Consider the following 15,791-nt stretch of genomic DNA (forward strand, 5'->3'; position numbering starts at 1 on the left):
CCTTACACAGCCTGGAGGTGTGTTTCGGGTGATTGTCCTGTTGAAAAATAAATGATGGTCCAACTAAACGCAAACCGGATGGAATAGCAAGCCGCTGCAAGATGCTGTGGTAGCCATGCTGGTTCAGTATGCCTTCAATCTTGAATAAATCCCCAACAGTGTCACCAGCAAAGCCCCCCCACACCATCACACCTCCTCCTCCATGCTTCACAGTGGGAACCAGGCATGTAGAGTCCATCCGTTCACCTTTTCTACAAAGACACGGTGGTTGGATCCAAAGATCTCAAATTTGGATTCATCAGACCAAAGCACAGATTTCCACTGGTCTAATGTCCAATCCTTGTGTTCTTTAGCCCAAACAAGTCTCTTGTGCTTGTTGCCTGTCCTTAGCAGTGGTTTCCTAGCAGCTATTTTACCATGAAGGCCTGCTGCACAAAGTCTCCTCTTAACAGTTGTTCTAGAGATGAGAAGGTGTGTCCAAACCTTTGGTCTGCACTGTACACCACTACATTAGAGGCTGGTTTCAGAAGTCAGGAAAAGCTGGGTGACCCCTGATCTAATATAGAGCGCTCAAACCCAGATGTGGACCCACTGACGCTCTCGGATAAGGGTCAGTCACAAGCCTGCGCTGTTTTTGGGACGGATGAGTCAGGAGTCAGCGTGCACTGCTTATTCTAACATTTGTCATTAATCCTGTTGAGCAATCATCAGCACTAAATGTTCCTCTAAATGCAGTAAATAGGTAAAAGCAGAGGAAGTGCAATCGTCCTGGGGGGTCGAGGGGCGATATCAGGTCGAAGGGGGCTTTACTAACAAGCTTAAAGGGGCAGGGGGCAAAAATAATGAGTCTCCTATGTAAACAGCGCATGATTATGTTCCTCCTGTCTGCACGTGCCACCCACTCACAGGAAATCGTGAGACAGGAGGGTGGAAGGGGGTGTAATAAAAAAGTGTATGTGGGCATTAGGTCCTATATTGCCTCCTCTGCTCTATGTGGGCACAGGACCTGCGACTACCTGAAACCAGAGCCGGGGATTTACACTGACACCATGACACATAGCACAGGGCTGTATACAATTACCTGCCACAATGCATGTTCCAGGGATGGCTGCGGAGGTGTCATACCAGAGCAATCAGGGGTACAGGTACCACGGGGGTGGCAGGGGTCCAGCTCACGAAATACCCGAAACCCCACTGATATGACACAGCAGAGTGAAATGTACAGAATGTGTGTTTTTATATATATATATATATATATATATATATATATATATATATATATATATATATATATATACACACACACACACACACACACATGTAAATATACACACACACACACACACACAAGGTAAGGTCTTAATATTCGAGAATAGGACTCTACCAGTCGGGGTGGGTACATTTCATTGTGGTAGAATGGCTCTTTTCCCTTTTTTTTAATCAAAATTGTGTTACCCTATGTTATTTACATGTACTATTATTAATTAATTAATTTATTTATTAATTTATTTATTTAACATAATTTAATTTATTTCATTGGCAACAAAAGTGAGTACACCCCTAAGTGAGAATGTCCAGATTGTGCCCAAAGTGTGAATATTTTGTGTGGCCACCATTATTTTCCAGCACTACCTTATCTCTCTTGGGCCTGGAGGTAAACTAGAGTTTTACAGGAGCCTCTGGATCCTCTTCCATCCTCCATGATGACTCCTCCACCGTCCATTTGAGGAGGCCCCACAGATGCTCCATAGTGTTCAGACTTTGAGACACTTCTCTAGTCCAGCACCTCGTCTTGGAGGTGTTTGAGGTTGTTATCATTTTGGAATATGAAGGGAGGGGATCCTGCTCTGCTTCAGTATGTTATAGTACATGTTGGCATTCATGGTTCCCTCACTGAACTGTAGTCTCCACATCTGGCAGCACTCATGCAGCCCCAAACCATAACACTCCCACCACCATGCCTGACTATAGGCAGGGCACACTTGTCTTTCTACTTCTCACCTGGCTGCTGCCACACACACTTGACACCATCTGAACCAAATACGTTTATCTTGGTCTCATCAGACCACAGTTCCAGTAATCCATGTCCTTAGTCTGCTTGTCTTCAGCAAACTGTGGCTTTTTTTATGCATCATCTTTAGAAGAGGCTTCCTTCTGGGATGACCGACATACAGACCAATATGATGCAGTGTGCGACATATGGTCTTAGCACTGACAGGCGGACCCCCCACCCCTGTAACCTCTGCAGCAATGCTGGCAGCACTTATATATGTCTATTCTGTAAAGACGACCTCTGGATATGTTGCTGAGCACGTGCACTCAACTTCTGTGGTCGACCATGGCGAGGCCTGTTCTGAGTGGAGCCTGTCTTGTTATACCGCTGTATGGTCTTGGCCACCATGCTGCAGCTCAGTGTCAAGGTGGTGGCTATCTTCTTATAGAGTCGGCTATCTTTATGTAGCGCAACAATTCTTTTCATCAGATCCTCAGATAATTCTTTGACATGAGGAGCCATGCTGAACTTCCAGTGACCAGTATAAGAGAGTGTGTGAGGGATAAAGGGATAACACCAAATGTAACACCCCTGCCCCCCCCCCACCTTCACACCTGAGACCTTGTAACACTAATGAGTCACATGACACCGGGGAGGGAAAATAGATAATTGGGCACAATTTGGCTATTTCACTTAGGGGTGTACTCACTTTTGTTGCCAGCGGTTTAGCCATTAATGGCTGTGTGTTGAGTTATTTAAAGGGCACCAAATTTACCCTGTTATACAAGCTGCACAGATTTCTATCTGCTGGGAACAGTCATTCTGTCACCATAGATAAAAATGGAGATTATTCAGTAGTCATCACTTATAATGACGCCTAATGACGCGCTCCTTTCATATTGTTATTTAGGACAAAGAGATATAGAAAAATCTACCTTGTATCATCATCATCATGACATCCGTGAATGAATCTAATAGTAGTAAAGGCTACAAGCGCCCCCCAGTGGTACTATGGCTAAAGTACAACATGAGTATGAATTTTTCCCAAGTCCCTCTATAAGAGGCCAAGATGTTTTTACAAAATAATTGCATTTTTCATAAATAAACATTAGAAGCTTTGTAATAAATTTTAAAATCTGCTTTTCGTACACGAGTCTTTTCATTTTTGTCTTCTGCACTGTTTAGTTACCGCCAGACAGGCCAATTTGACGGTCAGACAGGAGTAGAAATGTAAAACTCTGCAAAAAATACCAATCTCCTGATAGGCAAAAGATCTGAGACCACACGATCTCTCCCCCACTATATCAGGTACTCTTGTGCTAGGCACTTTAAACAGAACTGCAGATATAATGGAAAGAAACAAAATCACAGAACAAATAATATTCTAAAGTGCAAATACTCCAAATATGAACAGGGAGCAAGCTTCCTTTCTTGCTGGAGGAACTGCCCTGCTCACAAAAGCAGAGAGACAGATCCTCACATACAAGAAACCAAACAGAACCAAATGGAATATGCAGTAGACATGTGCATATATATATTATATATATATATATATATATCACTGTCACTGGGTGTGACATGTATGGGCCAGGACATATAAATAGGACTAATCGCTAAAAGAAACCAACAAGAGGCAGGAAAAAGGAAAATGATCAAATGCCCATATAACTGCAAAGATATAAAATGTATTGAAAAACCATAATGTTTCAAATACTGAATGAAAAAAGGTACAACATAAAGTAGATTGGGTGGAAAAAAAGGAGCCAGGACTCATCATACAATTGGATGGATAATATAATGAAATGTGGGAGGTGTAGTACTATAAAATCACCACAAGATGTCACCAACCCAATATAAGAGATGTAATACTGCAAAATCACCACAAGATGTCACTAACCCACCATCCATACAGTTACAATGCTACTTGCATTCACATGCTTGGGACGCAAGGAAGAGGCCCCTAACATATGCCATGCACTGAGAGTCATATAATAAGAATCAGAGATACACTTACATTGGAGGGTCAGATGCTGGGTGTGCAGTGTAAGGAGATGGATCAAGTAAGCCAAGCCCGACGCGCGTTTCGGTAATAGAGATTACCTTCGTCAGGGGTATAATTTGCAAGGCATGGAGGGAAGCTTAAATATCCAGTAGCACCAATTGACATGCACCATCACAATGACCAAGTCAGGTGGCATTGTGCATTAATTGGGCTGCAAAGGGTCCCTATATTCTTCTAACCACAAATTACACCCCACATAGCATCAACAGTATAATAAAAAAGTTACGGATATCAAAAACTGGTGACGCAAATCAAATCTTTTTTAACATTTTACAAACTTCAGAATTTTATTAAAACAAAAACACTTAAATGTATAAAAAAAAACCAAAAAACTATACAATATTTGGTATTGTCATAATCTTCCTGACATCAATCACTCTGCTAAGTCATTTTTGACCCTACATTGAACTACATAAAAACTAAACCTCCAACCCCGTGGCTAAATTGTTTGTTTTGTTTTCTCACCATATGAGGCTGTGTGCCAAAGACATACAGATAGGGAATTTAGATTGTGAGCCCCTATGGGGACAGTGTTCCTGATGTATGTAAAGTGCTGCGGAATATGTTAGCGCTATTTAAAAATAAAGATTTATTTATTATTATTTATTAGTGTGCACACACTGCGTTTTTTATGCATTTTGGTTTTTTTTGGTGTAGATGTCACAAATTTGCACGCCTATCCGTATGCCAGCAAAATCAATGAGAACTCTGAAGTGTTGTGCACACATTGCTTATTTTTCCTTGCAGATTTGGTGCAGAAAATAATCTGCAGCATGTCAATTCTCGGTGCATCTTTCAGCCCTTCTACCCACTGACTTCATTCTGAAAAATGCATGCAAAAAAAATGCACCAAAAACAGTGTTTTTGGTGCTTTTTTTTTCTGCAAGAAGATGCAGATTTGGTGCAGAAGATTTCTGCACCAAATACTCACCGTGCTCACATATCCTAACCCCACTCGGAATTTTGTCCTAATTATTCCACTACATTATATGGTAAAATAAATGTCGTCATTTAAAAGTACTGTTTGTCTCACAAAATACAAGTTCTCGTATGTCTATGTCGACGGAAACGTTAAAAACCCCCAATATTATAGCTGTTGGAACAATGGGAGGAAAAAATGGAAAGTGCAAAAGTTGCCTGGTTGGGAAGGGAATAAATAACAGCAAGCAGAGATCTTGCAAACTGTGAGGAGCTGACAAAGTAGAAAATGAAAAAATAATAAATATAAACTAATTTAAAATATAATTATTATTTTATAATATATTACTATATTATTATTATTTAAATAGAATTAAAAATACTAAAAATAAATGTATAGTAAACACATTTGCTACAAAAACAGAGCAGAACTGAACCCAACTGTCCCAATGGGAATTACTCAGACAGTAGGGGCTTTATCATCATTTTGTATTAAGGGTACCCTCTTAAAGGGGACCTTTCACTAGATTTGTTTGATTTAACCTAATCACCTCCTCTAATTCCCATTGTTCCGCTGATTCCGGAACAGTTTTTCTTTTTTTTCTGTGCCATTCTGTTCCAAAGTTATACCCCTAACTGATCGTATAATACAGAAATTCTATGTGGGCGTGGCCGTGTTTTCATTGGCCAGTGTCAGTGGAGAAAAAGCAAACGCACACAGAGAAGTTCTGTGGTACACGCCCATTTGGTTGAAAGGAAGATTTTGCAATATTTTCTGGGGACATACCTTTGGAACGGAAGAGCACAGAGGAAAAATGAAAACTGTTCCAGAATCAGTGGAACAGGGGCAATTGAAGGGGGTACTCAGTTTAAATGTAAAAAATGAACATGAAAGGACTCTTTAAATACAAGAGGGCGTCATGTATACCAATTACTGTTATGATCTGGTAACCGTGGAGGATCATGAAAAATCCCATAAAAAAAGGAAAAAAGAAAACCACAAGAGTGGTTGGAAACTAAGCTGACCGCAATCCCCTATCTATCGGACAACACTAGAAGCAGCAGTGGGATGTTCCTAACACACCTAGACACCTCGTCACTGCCTGAAAAACTTGCTATAGCTCAAAGATAGAAATGAGGAATCCTAACTTGCCTTGGAGCAGTCCCCAAAGAAATAGCAAACCCCCAACATGCAACAACAGTGATGTAAGAAAAACACAATACACAGAAAATATAGATCAGCAAAGGTGAGGCCCGACTTACTAGATAGAACAGGACAGGACAGATAACTGATTGCGGCCAGCAAAAAACCCTGCAAAAAATACCAATCTCCTGATAGGAAAAAGATCTGAGACCACGCGGTCTCTCCCCCACTATATCAGGTACTCTTGTGCTAGGCACTTTAAAGAGAACTGCAGATATAATGGAAAGAAACAAAATCACAGAACAAATAATATTCTAAAGTGCAAATGCTCCAAATATGAATAGGAAGTAAGCTCCATTTCTTGCTGGAGGAACTGCCCTGCTCACAAAAGCAGAGAGACAGATCCTCACATACAAGAAACCAAACAGAACCAAATGGAATATGCAGAAACACTCTTAAGTGCAAATCCAGTAATTAAGCACAGAAACAGTAAACTTATCTGGAGTAGATTCAGGCACCAAATAAATTGGAAAAACAGAAGGGAAGACTCCCAGCCATCTTCAGAAGCAGGCAGGAACATTTATCACTGGCGACCGCCAGGTACAAAATGCTCTCCTAAATAAACTAGGCTGATCTGTAATAGGACTTCCGGGATTACCAATTAATTCCATCACCTGTCTGAATCACAGACTCAAACTCAGCTTCATTACCATTCCTGGCCACCAGAGGGAGCTCCACACCAGCACCCACTCGGATGATATTCACAACAATTCACCAAACAGAACCGCATATTGACAGCTCAGCAATTCATTCCTTCTGCAGAAATACCTGAGTGGATTATACAGAATTAAAGTAAGCATTGTAATTAAATTTATCAAATTTAGGACGAGTGAATAAAAAAAAAAAAAAAAAAAGAATAAAAATACTTTGCATTGCATTCATAGTTAGTCATATTAAAAAAAAAGTGCTTCCCGGAATTGAAGTACAAATTCTCATACTTGTAATCTCATTAATCCCTATATACAAATACCACAAGTGTGCCCCCCCCCCGTATCTAGTGCCAATTAACCCTTAATAAGACCTTTAATTAATACATTTTGTAATTAGTCATTTTGTAGTTCAAGGGAGCTATTAACCCCCGCATCACGGCCAATTCGCAGGACATGGAGATTACCGATAATTAATCATAGGATTATAGACCATGACACACGTTTCGGTAGCAAATAAAGCCATTCTATGGCGTTGTATGGGATACATACGTGGCAGCAGCTGATGGAGCCGTCAATCTGGAAGTCATGGAATTTGTGGTAATTGTCTGCTATCAGGCGACTGATATACCCTCCCCACCCCTAATATGCAGCAGAGTCAATAGGAAAGCGGCCAAGATAGAAGTCATGCCCACAGCTAATAATACATTTAATTAAATACCGGCCCTTGGGCAAAGTAATATGAGAATACCAAAGTAATGACTGAAAACGGGGAGGTTTAGAGCTTTGGCTGAAGTTTTATTTATGGCTCCGGCTTGTGTTGTATCTCTACAAATCCAGACAAAAAGCAAACGTCAGATTAGAATAACTATCCCATAAGAAAATATTTTGTCCAGGACAAAATATTCGGGCAAAAAGCTGTCATAGAGGGACCTCTATTGCCAGTACAAAGAGCCCATGCAAAGAAGAGCTTTCACTATGGAGGACTCGGCGTGTCCATGGTCATCCATTTATTTGAATTGGTGGCATATAATACCACATTTGTCCTGTGGTAGGCGCTACAGTGTAAATGTGTAGCCACTAGTGACTAGTGGGTACTACCATGTGAACTTGAGCACTTTTCCAAAAGAGGTTCTGGAAAAATGCTTGAGTATCCCACTGACTTCCATCATACTCTGTACACGAGTCGCGCCCATCGAAGCACCCAACTGCTCGATACGAGTAAAGAAAAAGTGGTAGCATGCTGTGATGGTCAGCGAGTCTCTGATCACTCGCACCCATACAAGTCTATGGGTGGAGTGAAACATTGGACTGCACTTGGATGACATCCGAGTGAAGTGCGATGTATGCATAGGCTCACAATGGAGGAGATTATTCTCTTCATGTAAAGTTAAAGAAAAGAAGAAAAACGCGACCACAACGCCTGATAGTGCAAGAGTGATATCTTTATTAAAGCCAGGGAAGGTGAAAATGGCGGCACAATTACAAGTGAAATGCAGGAAACAGGAGATCCAAGGTATTGAATGCAGTCAAAGAGACCGTGCACATTACTTTACAAATACCATCCTATGATTAATAGGGTGGTACACACTGTCAACCAGGAAGAAGTCAGAGCTGTATAGTAACCAGACCATAGTAGATCACAGCGGTTACACACCCATGACACATGTGGGATAAAGAGCGTATATTTAGGTTATGGTTAGCCGCATATGGGAAGTACAAACATACCTGGAGGACAGACCTCGGAATGTACCGTGACCTGCGTCACCCGACAGCCGTTTCGGCTGGCCAAGCCTTCGTCAGGGGCCCATATGCCAGAGTACATTACAGAGTTAATTACCCGATGTGCAGTCCAGCTACGTGTGCAGGGAGGCGGCACTGGCAGCGTGAGAGCGGCGGACGCTGGTAACTAAGGTAAATATCGGGTAACGAAGGAAAGGGCTTCTTGGTTACCCGATGTTTACCTTAGTTACAGCTTACCGCAGGCTTCCAGACGCCGGCTCCTGCCCGCTTCAGTTCGTCGCTCTCTCGCTGTCACACACAGCGATGTGTGCGTCACAGCGGGAGAGCAACAACTAAAAAATGGTCCAGGACATTCAGCAACGAGCGGCCACCTCACAGCAGGGGCCAGGTCATTGCTGGATGTCACACACAGCGACAGCGACGGGACGTCACTGCTACGTCACAGAAAATGGTGACTTAGCAGCAACGTCGTTGTCGTCGTCGCTGTGTGTGACACCACCTTAAATGCTTCATTTATCTTACAGCCGCCACCAGCTATGTACTGAGTGGTGACTGAAGCTAAGGCCTTCTTCACATGTCCGTGTCTCCGGTATGTGTTTGGTTCGTTTCCTCACGTACCGGAGACACGGGCACACGTACACCCATTAAAATCAATGGGTCTGCGCTCACGTGCGTGTTTTACCATGGACCGTATGTCTGTGTGGAGCATACGTGTACCCATGTGCTCCACACGTAGACCTGTCCGTTTTTCTCCGGCATCACGGGTGTCACACGGACCGCACAGATGTGATCCGTGTGACACGCACCAGAGAAAACACACGTGCATGTGTTATAAAAAGAATTTCTATACTCACCTTCTCCAGCCCTGCTGTCTCTGCCGCTGCTGTCACTTGCTTCCGATCCCCGCTCATTATGCTCATTGCATATTCACTTCACCGTGGCTGGAAGCAGCAGCAGCGGGGAGTCGGCAGGACCTGAGACCGAAGATCAGCACCACGGACAACAATGCCAGGGACAGGTGAGCAGAAAGTTCCCATTCTCCGTGTGTTATCACGGATAACACACGTGTGCCATAAACACGGCACACGGAGGGCAATACGCATCTTTGACACGTCCGTGAAAAACGTGCGTGATTTTCACGGACTCACGGACGTGTGAAAGAGGCCCAAGCCTGAAAGCCGAATGCTGCTGGGAGGCCGCTGGGGAGGTTCAGAATGCTATTAACCTGAAAATTAACCCCATATCTGCAGGTTAATAGTTATTTTACATGAAAGGTTTCCTTTAAAGGGATTTTCCATTTCAGAAAAAAACTTTTTTCCAGCTGCAGCTTGTTTAAAAAAAACAAAAAAACAAAAAAAAAAAAAACTACAAACAAAAACTGCATTACTCACTCTCCCCAGATGCAGCGCTCATTCTCAACTTCTGCTCTTAGGGCGGCGTCACACGCTACGATATATCGGGCGATATGTCGTCGGGGTCACGTCGTTAGTGACGCACATCCGGCATCGTTAGAGATATTGTACCGTGTGACAGCTCCGAACGACTGTGAACGAGCAAAAATACTCACCTTATCGTTGCTCGTTGACACGTCATTCATTTTCAAAATATCGTTCCTCCTTCTGTGCGCCGCTTGTTCGTCACTCCCGTGGCAGCACAGGTGGCTCCGTGTGACACCCCGGGAACGATGAACAGCAGCTTACCTCCGTCCCGCGGCACCCGCCGGCTATGCGGTAGGAAGGAGGTGGGCGGGATGTTACGTCAAGCTCAGCTCCGCCCCTCCACTTCTATTGGCCGGCTGCTGTGTGACGTCGCTGTGACGCTGAACGTCCCTCCCCCTTCAGGAAGAGGATGTTCGCTACCCACAGCGACGTCGCCCGGGAGGTAAGTGCGTGTGACAGGGGGTTACCGATTTTGTGCGCCACGGGCAACTAATTGCCCGTGACGCACAAATGACGAGGGTGGGTACGATCGCTCGTGCGATCGCACGATAGATCGTCCCATGTGACGCCGGCCCTAGTCACCGTTTTTATCTGCCACACTGATGCCGCTTTTAAAGCTCTGCAGCCAAACAGTGATCTCAGCAGCTCAGCCCCAGGTGATCGCACAGACCCTTAGCATCAGCAGATAATAACAGTGACTGGGAACCTGAAAACCCTTTTAACCCCTCTATTTTCTGTTTTTGTTGTACATAGCAGTGCATGAGCACTGCTATGTATAGCAAAAATCACAATCTCCTATGAACGCCAGATAAACACTAGCTTTCACAGGAGTATCATAAAGACAGGCACCGGTTTCTTTCTTTCTTTCTTTCTTTCCGTGTTTGTGTGGGTTTCCTCCGGGTTCTATAGTTTCCTAACCTCATACCAAAGACATACCGATAGGGAATGTAGATTGTGAGCCTCAATGGGGACAGTGACGTCTGTAAAGTTATTAATAATAATAATAATAATAATAATATTTATTCATTTATATAACGCTATTAATTCCACAGCGCTTTACACACATTAGAAAATCAATGGCGCCATATAAGCGAATAAAATAAGTAAATACATCTTAAAAGTCATGGGAAAAAAATGTACAAAAAAAAAACGCCAGTGGCCAAAACTGCTGAAAAAGTGCTCAGAAAACAACCAGAAAAACGACCAAAAAGACGCATCAAGAAAAAAAAGGCCCTAAAGTGTATTCTGCTTGAAATACTTGAGTGTAAAAGGCATGGTGTGTACATACACTAACATTGCAGCACTTCCTATTTTCACATATCTAGATAAAGCCACATTCTCCATATACCCTGCCCTGTAATACACTTATAATACATTTCCATTATTATTATCTCCCAGGCCGGTGTTCACACTGTTTCTCGCGATAATTGCCTCTTGTTAATGAACTTTTACAAATATTTGTCTGGGATTCAAATGAAAGGTTCTTCTCCACTACTTCACGATCGTCTCTCTGCATGTTGTGACCAGTGACAGCCTTTGGACTGGACCCTCTCATCTGACTTTCTTCATTTAAATGAGTTTCATTTCCCTTGGTACTGAAATGGTTAAGTATCAGTTTTGCTATTGCAGCTTTTCCAAGCAGTTCTTTGCTGAGTGATCAGCTGCACTTACTAAGTTGTCACGTCCTTCAGGTTTATATAGTGGTGCATCCCAGCAATCTCTGCTGAAGATACAAAGTCATTTGTGTCCTGGCCGCTTTTGAGGAAGGTTCTGCCAAGTCAAGTTCCTGTGCTCTGGCTATATCCTTTTGTTTGTATATTTTCCCCCTGTTTGTCTTTACTTCCCTGGTGTGTTGTTAGTGAACCCCACCTGCCCCTCACTAGTCAGGATTTCTATAGGGTCTTCAGAGGGTCCCAGGTTCCTGTTCATGGACAGTTGCGGAGACTCTATCGTGACTGGTGAGGAGAGGAGGGACAGCTGCCGGTGAGGTTAGGAGGTGCCCACCTACCCCTCTCACTAGTTCTAGGGCCTCCAGTTGTTTTTGTGCTCCCATTGCCCCCTTTTCTTGTGTTTTTGCTGTGCATCAGACGCCCGTTGGTCTGAACACACCCCACCACGCTTGCTACACCTGACAAGCGTGACATTAGGTCATCAGATCTGCGGGGGTGGAGAACATTTCCGCAGGCAGCTTTCTTCTCTGACTTTAAGGGGCTGGATTTTCCTACGTACACAGTCTCTTTTAGTTTTAACTCCAGCAGCAAAATGAGAACTGTCTGCGGAATGATGGGGGCTGGAATACAACTTTACACATTTAGGAACTTCTATTATAAGAAGAAATGTGTTAAAAAAAAAGTTCATTATTGAGGATCTTTATAAAATATCCAAAGAAGAGAGAAGCTGGAAGACTCAACTCTTCTTTGTAACATGCAGACAGCTCATTAATTAAGCTGTGTAATACCCAACTTTTCCTGTGGTGGTGCTGTAGAGCAGTTAAAAATTAGTTATCCTGTATCCCTAGCGGATCATTGGGGTCCCAGCAACAGAATATTTTCAGTTTTAGCTTACTGTCAGTAAAGCTTTCAAACAAAACAAAAAAAAAAGGATTGTCTAAAGTGGACATCCTCCTTAAAGATAACCAATCACTTGCCATAGACACGTAGTTTGTTTTACCTGGTGTTAAATGCCGCCGTTCTCCTGAATCCGGCGTTGTATTTCTTTTGTTCCTGCGCCTCTCCGTTCCTGAGATATGGCCTGTGCTTCCTTGTATATGGATTAATTATCCAATTGGGTGTGGTCCTGGTGGATATGCCCTTAAAAGGAAGTGAAGACCACAACCACTTGGCTAACAAGTCTAGATTTATATAAAAGGAAGAGTAGGGCGTATCTCAGGAACGGAGAGGCGCAGAAAGAAAAGAAAAACAACGTCGGATTCAGGGGAACAGCAGCATTTACACAAGGGGAAATAAATTACTCATTTAAGGAAAGTGACAAAGTCCATTTTTTACTATGTGAAGATTCTAAAGCCCCCTTGCCCCTGCCATGTATCCCACAATCATGCAATCACCTAAAATGTGATATCCTGCCATTTGAAAGATTTCTATTTCCTCTGGGCTAAACAATACCAACATAATTGCGTTCAGTGTCTTGTGCGTCTGACAATCAGACCTCCTGTTCTGAGTTTTGTTTTCTTCCTGCAAATTGTAAGAATTTGCCAATTCCATCACAATGATAATTAAGTTATAATTTCCAGGGCTGAGCCAGCTGTAGAGGAAACTGCGGTCTCGCTTATTGGCCATATTTGGGCTTTAGGTGAACCAGACCCCAAAACCTAACAACACAATTTAGATGGTTACCGTCCCTGTCTCTGCTACCAGAGGCCAGTGTCTAATAATTGCTTTTTTTATTACAAACTCTTGTAATGATGCTACTAGCAAATATTCAGGTAAGCAAGGAGAAACAACGGAGTTTTGAGGTATAAAAATTAAAATACAATTTTATTATGACAAAAAAGTGTTGCACAAAGTCATTAACCCCCGTCACACGCACTTACCTCCTGGGCGACCTCGATGTGGGCGGCGAACATCCACTTCCTGAAGGGGGAGGGACGTTCGGCGTCACAGCGACGTCACACGGCAGCCTGCCAATAGAAGCGGAGGGGCGGAGATGAGCAGGACGTAACACCCTGCCCACCTCCTTCCTTCCGCATTGCTGGCGGCCGCAGGTAAGCTGCAGTTCATCGTTCCCGGGGTGTCACACATAGCGATGTGTGCTGCCTCAGGAACGACGAACAACCTGCGCAAAGAAGAATAAATGATTTTTTAAAAATAAACGACGTGTAAGCGATACACGATTTGTAACCGATTTGCGATCGTTCTGAGACGCTCGTAGGTGTCACACGAAACAACGTCGCAAGCAATGCCGGATATGCATCACGAAAAGCGTGACCCCGACGACACATCGCGCGATAGATCGTCTCGTGTGACTCCCGCATAAGAGTGTGCTTATATGGACCCCAGAGCTGCAAAACTGCATTGCTAACCACTGAGCCATCATACAGTGCTAACCACTGAGCCACCGTGCTGCATTTCTAGTATAATTTGGAGGCCAGTAGGGCCTCATTCAGAGGTCCATATTGTTCATGGAGCAAACATGTCCCCATTATATATTGCACTGGATAAAAAGAAGTTTTGCCCTTTTATTTAATTTATTTATTTTTAAAGCATATGAGAAAATCACTCTGTATGGGGGGGAAAAAAACCTGAAGTCTGAATGCGGCTTTAGTCAGTGACTGTTTTATCTTATAGAGCATGCATTATTGTCGTCTATATACACTAACCAGCCACATATTTGACTAGACTGATGTAGTCCTGTAACACTAGTCCGGCTCTGTATCTGGAGCACTTTAGCTTCTTCTCTAGTGCCCTTCCTTGTCAGTGCAGACGTGACTGTAACACAAGCCCCGTAGGAAGATTTTACTCTTTATGGCTTTAAATACTGAAAATTACGACATTTATAGCAAAAAACAAACAAATCTGAACATTTTGCAATTCCTCCACATAAATATCTCTGCCCCATAATTACTCATCTGATGTTTGTATCACGGTCTTCATTTCCCCACTACATGTTCTCGTCCACAGATGCAGGAAGCGTCTCGTCCCGGAGCTGACGCTTCACATTTGTGTGTACCAGGTAGAATATAATGGTGATCGGCATGATTCATGTCACCGGTGTGCAGGGAATTCAGGATTCTGAGTCGTACGTACCTGATCATCTCCTGTCGGATCTTCGGGTCACCGGGGGGCATTTAATGTCCTTTGACGCTCTCGGCCAAGCTGCCAGCTCGCACTTCCTCTTGCTCACAACACTGGTGACATAGGGGAAGTATTGGCCAATTCTAAGAGAACTACATAAAACAGTCATCGTTACATGTGTGCTAATCATACTTATCTAGAAGAGATGGAGTTTGCCAGACAGTCGCAGACAATAGATAAATTATCATATTCCGCCGCTGATGATAACTTTTCACTTCCTGGCAGCGGATCAAGGTGTGAATAGGTCACTGGTTGTAAAAGAAGCGCTGATACGGACACTGGTTGTGATGGATCTGTGGCGCCCCTGAGGCTTCAGTTGCCACAGGGTACTGCATCTCACTTAAGGTGCAGTACTCATTCTGGGTCCAGAGGAGGTCAGTTCTGATTTCACATACATTCATACAATACATACTGTACAGTAGATTTCCCTCTCCACTGGGGACCGGGCTAGGGTCGGGTCTTAAGGTTGCCAACCAAACACTGGGGTGTACACCCACTAGCTACAGGGACTCGGGGGGAGGAGTGACCACCAAGTGGGAGGAGGAGCAACAACACATAATCGGGGAGTCGAGTCGGAGCAGTAAAAAGTGAAGGAGCTGGTTACCGGTATCTCCTGTGGGATATTGGAGAGACACGGTCACCGAGGGATGAGCTTGATTGTTCCCTCGGGACCGGTGCAGTCTAGGGTGCAGAGCCCTAAGGTGGTGCATACTTCAAGTTGCACCACCAGAATCTGCTGGACAGGGGGATTTCAGGTCCCTCTGGTCACCACAGATCCTGGAGCACAGTGGCAAATAGAGACCGGGGTCACGATTACGGTCAGGCCCCTGACAAGGACTGGGATGGGAACTAAACTACCACTAAAGGCGACCCTGAGTAGCTTCACGCCCAGGGGCCAGCACACAAAGCACCAGGAGGAAGGGCCCACAGACTAACGCACCCGTTCTGACCTCTGAAGGATCCGGGATTGGCTG

The sequence above is a fragment of the Anomaloglossus baeobatrachus genome, chromosome 9, assembly GCF_048569485.1.
Source record: "Anomaloglossus baeobatrachus isolate aAnoBae1 chromosome 9, aAnoBae1.hap1, whole genome shotgun sequence".
NCBI classification, from domain to species: domain Eukaryota; kingdom Metazoa; phylum Chordata; class Amphibia; order Anura; family Aromobatidae; genus Anomaloglossus; species Anomaloglossus baeobatrachus.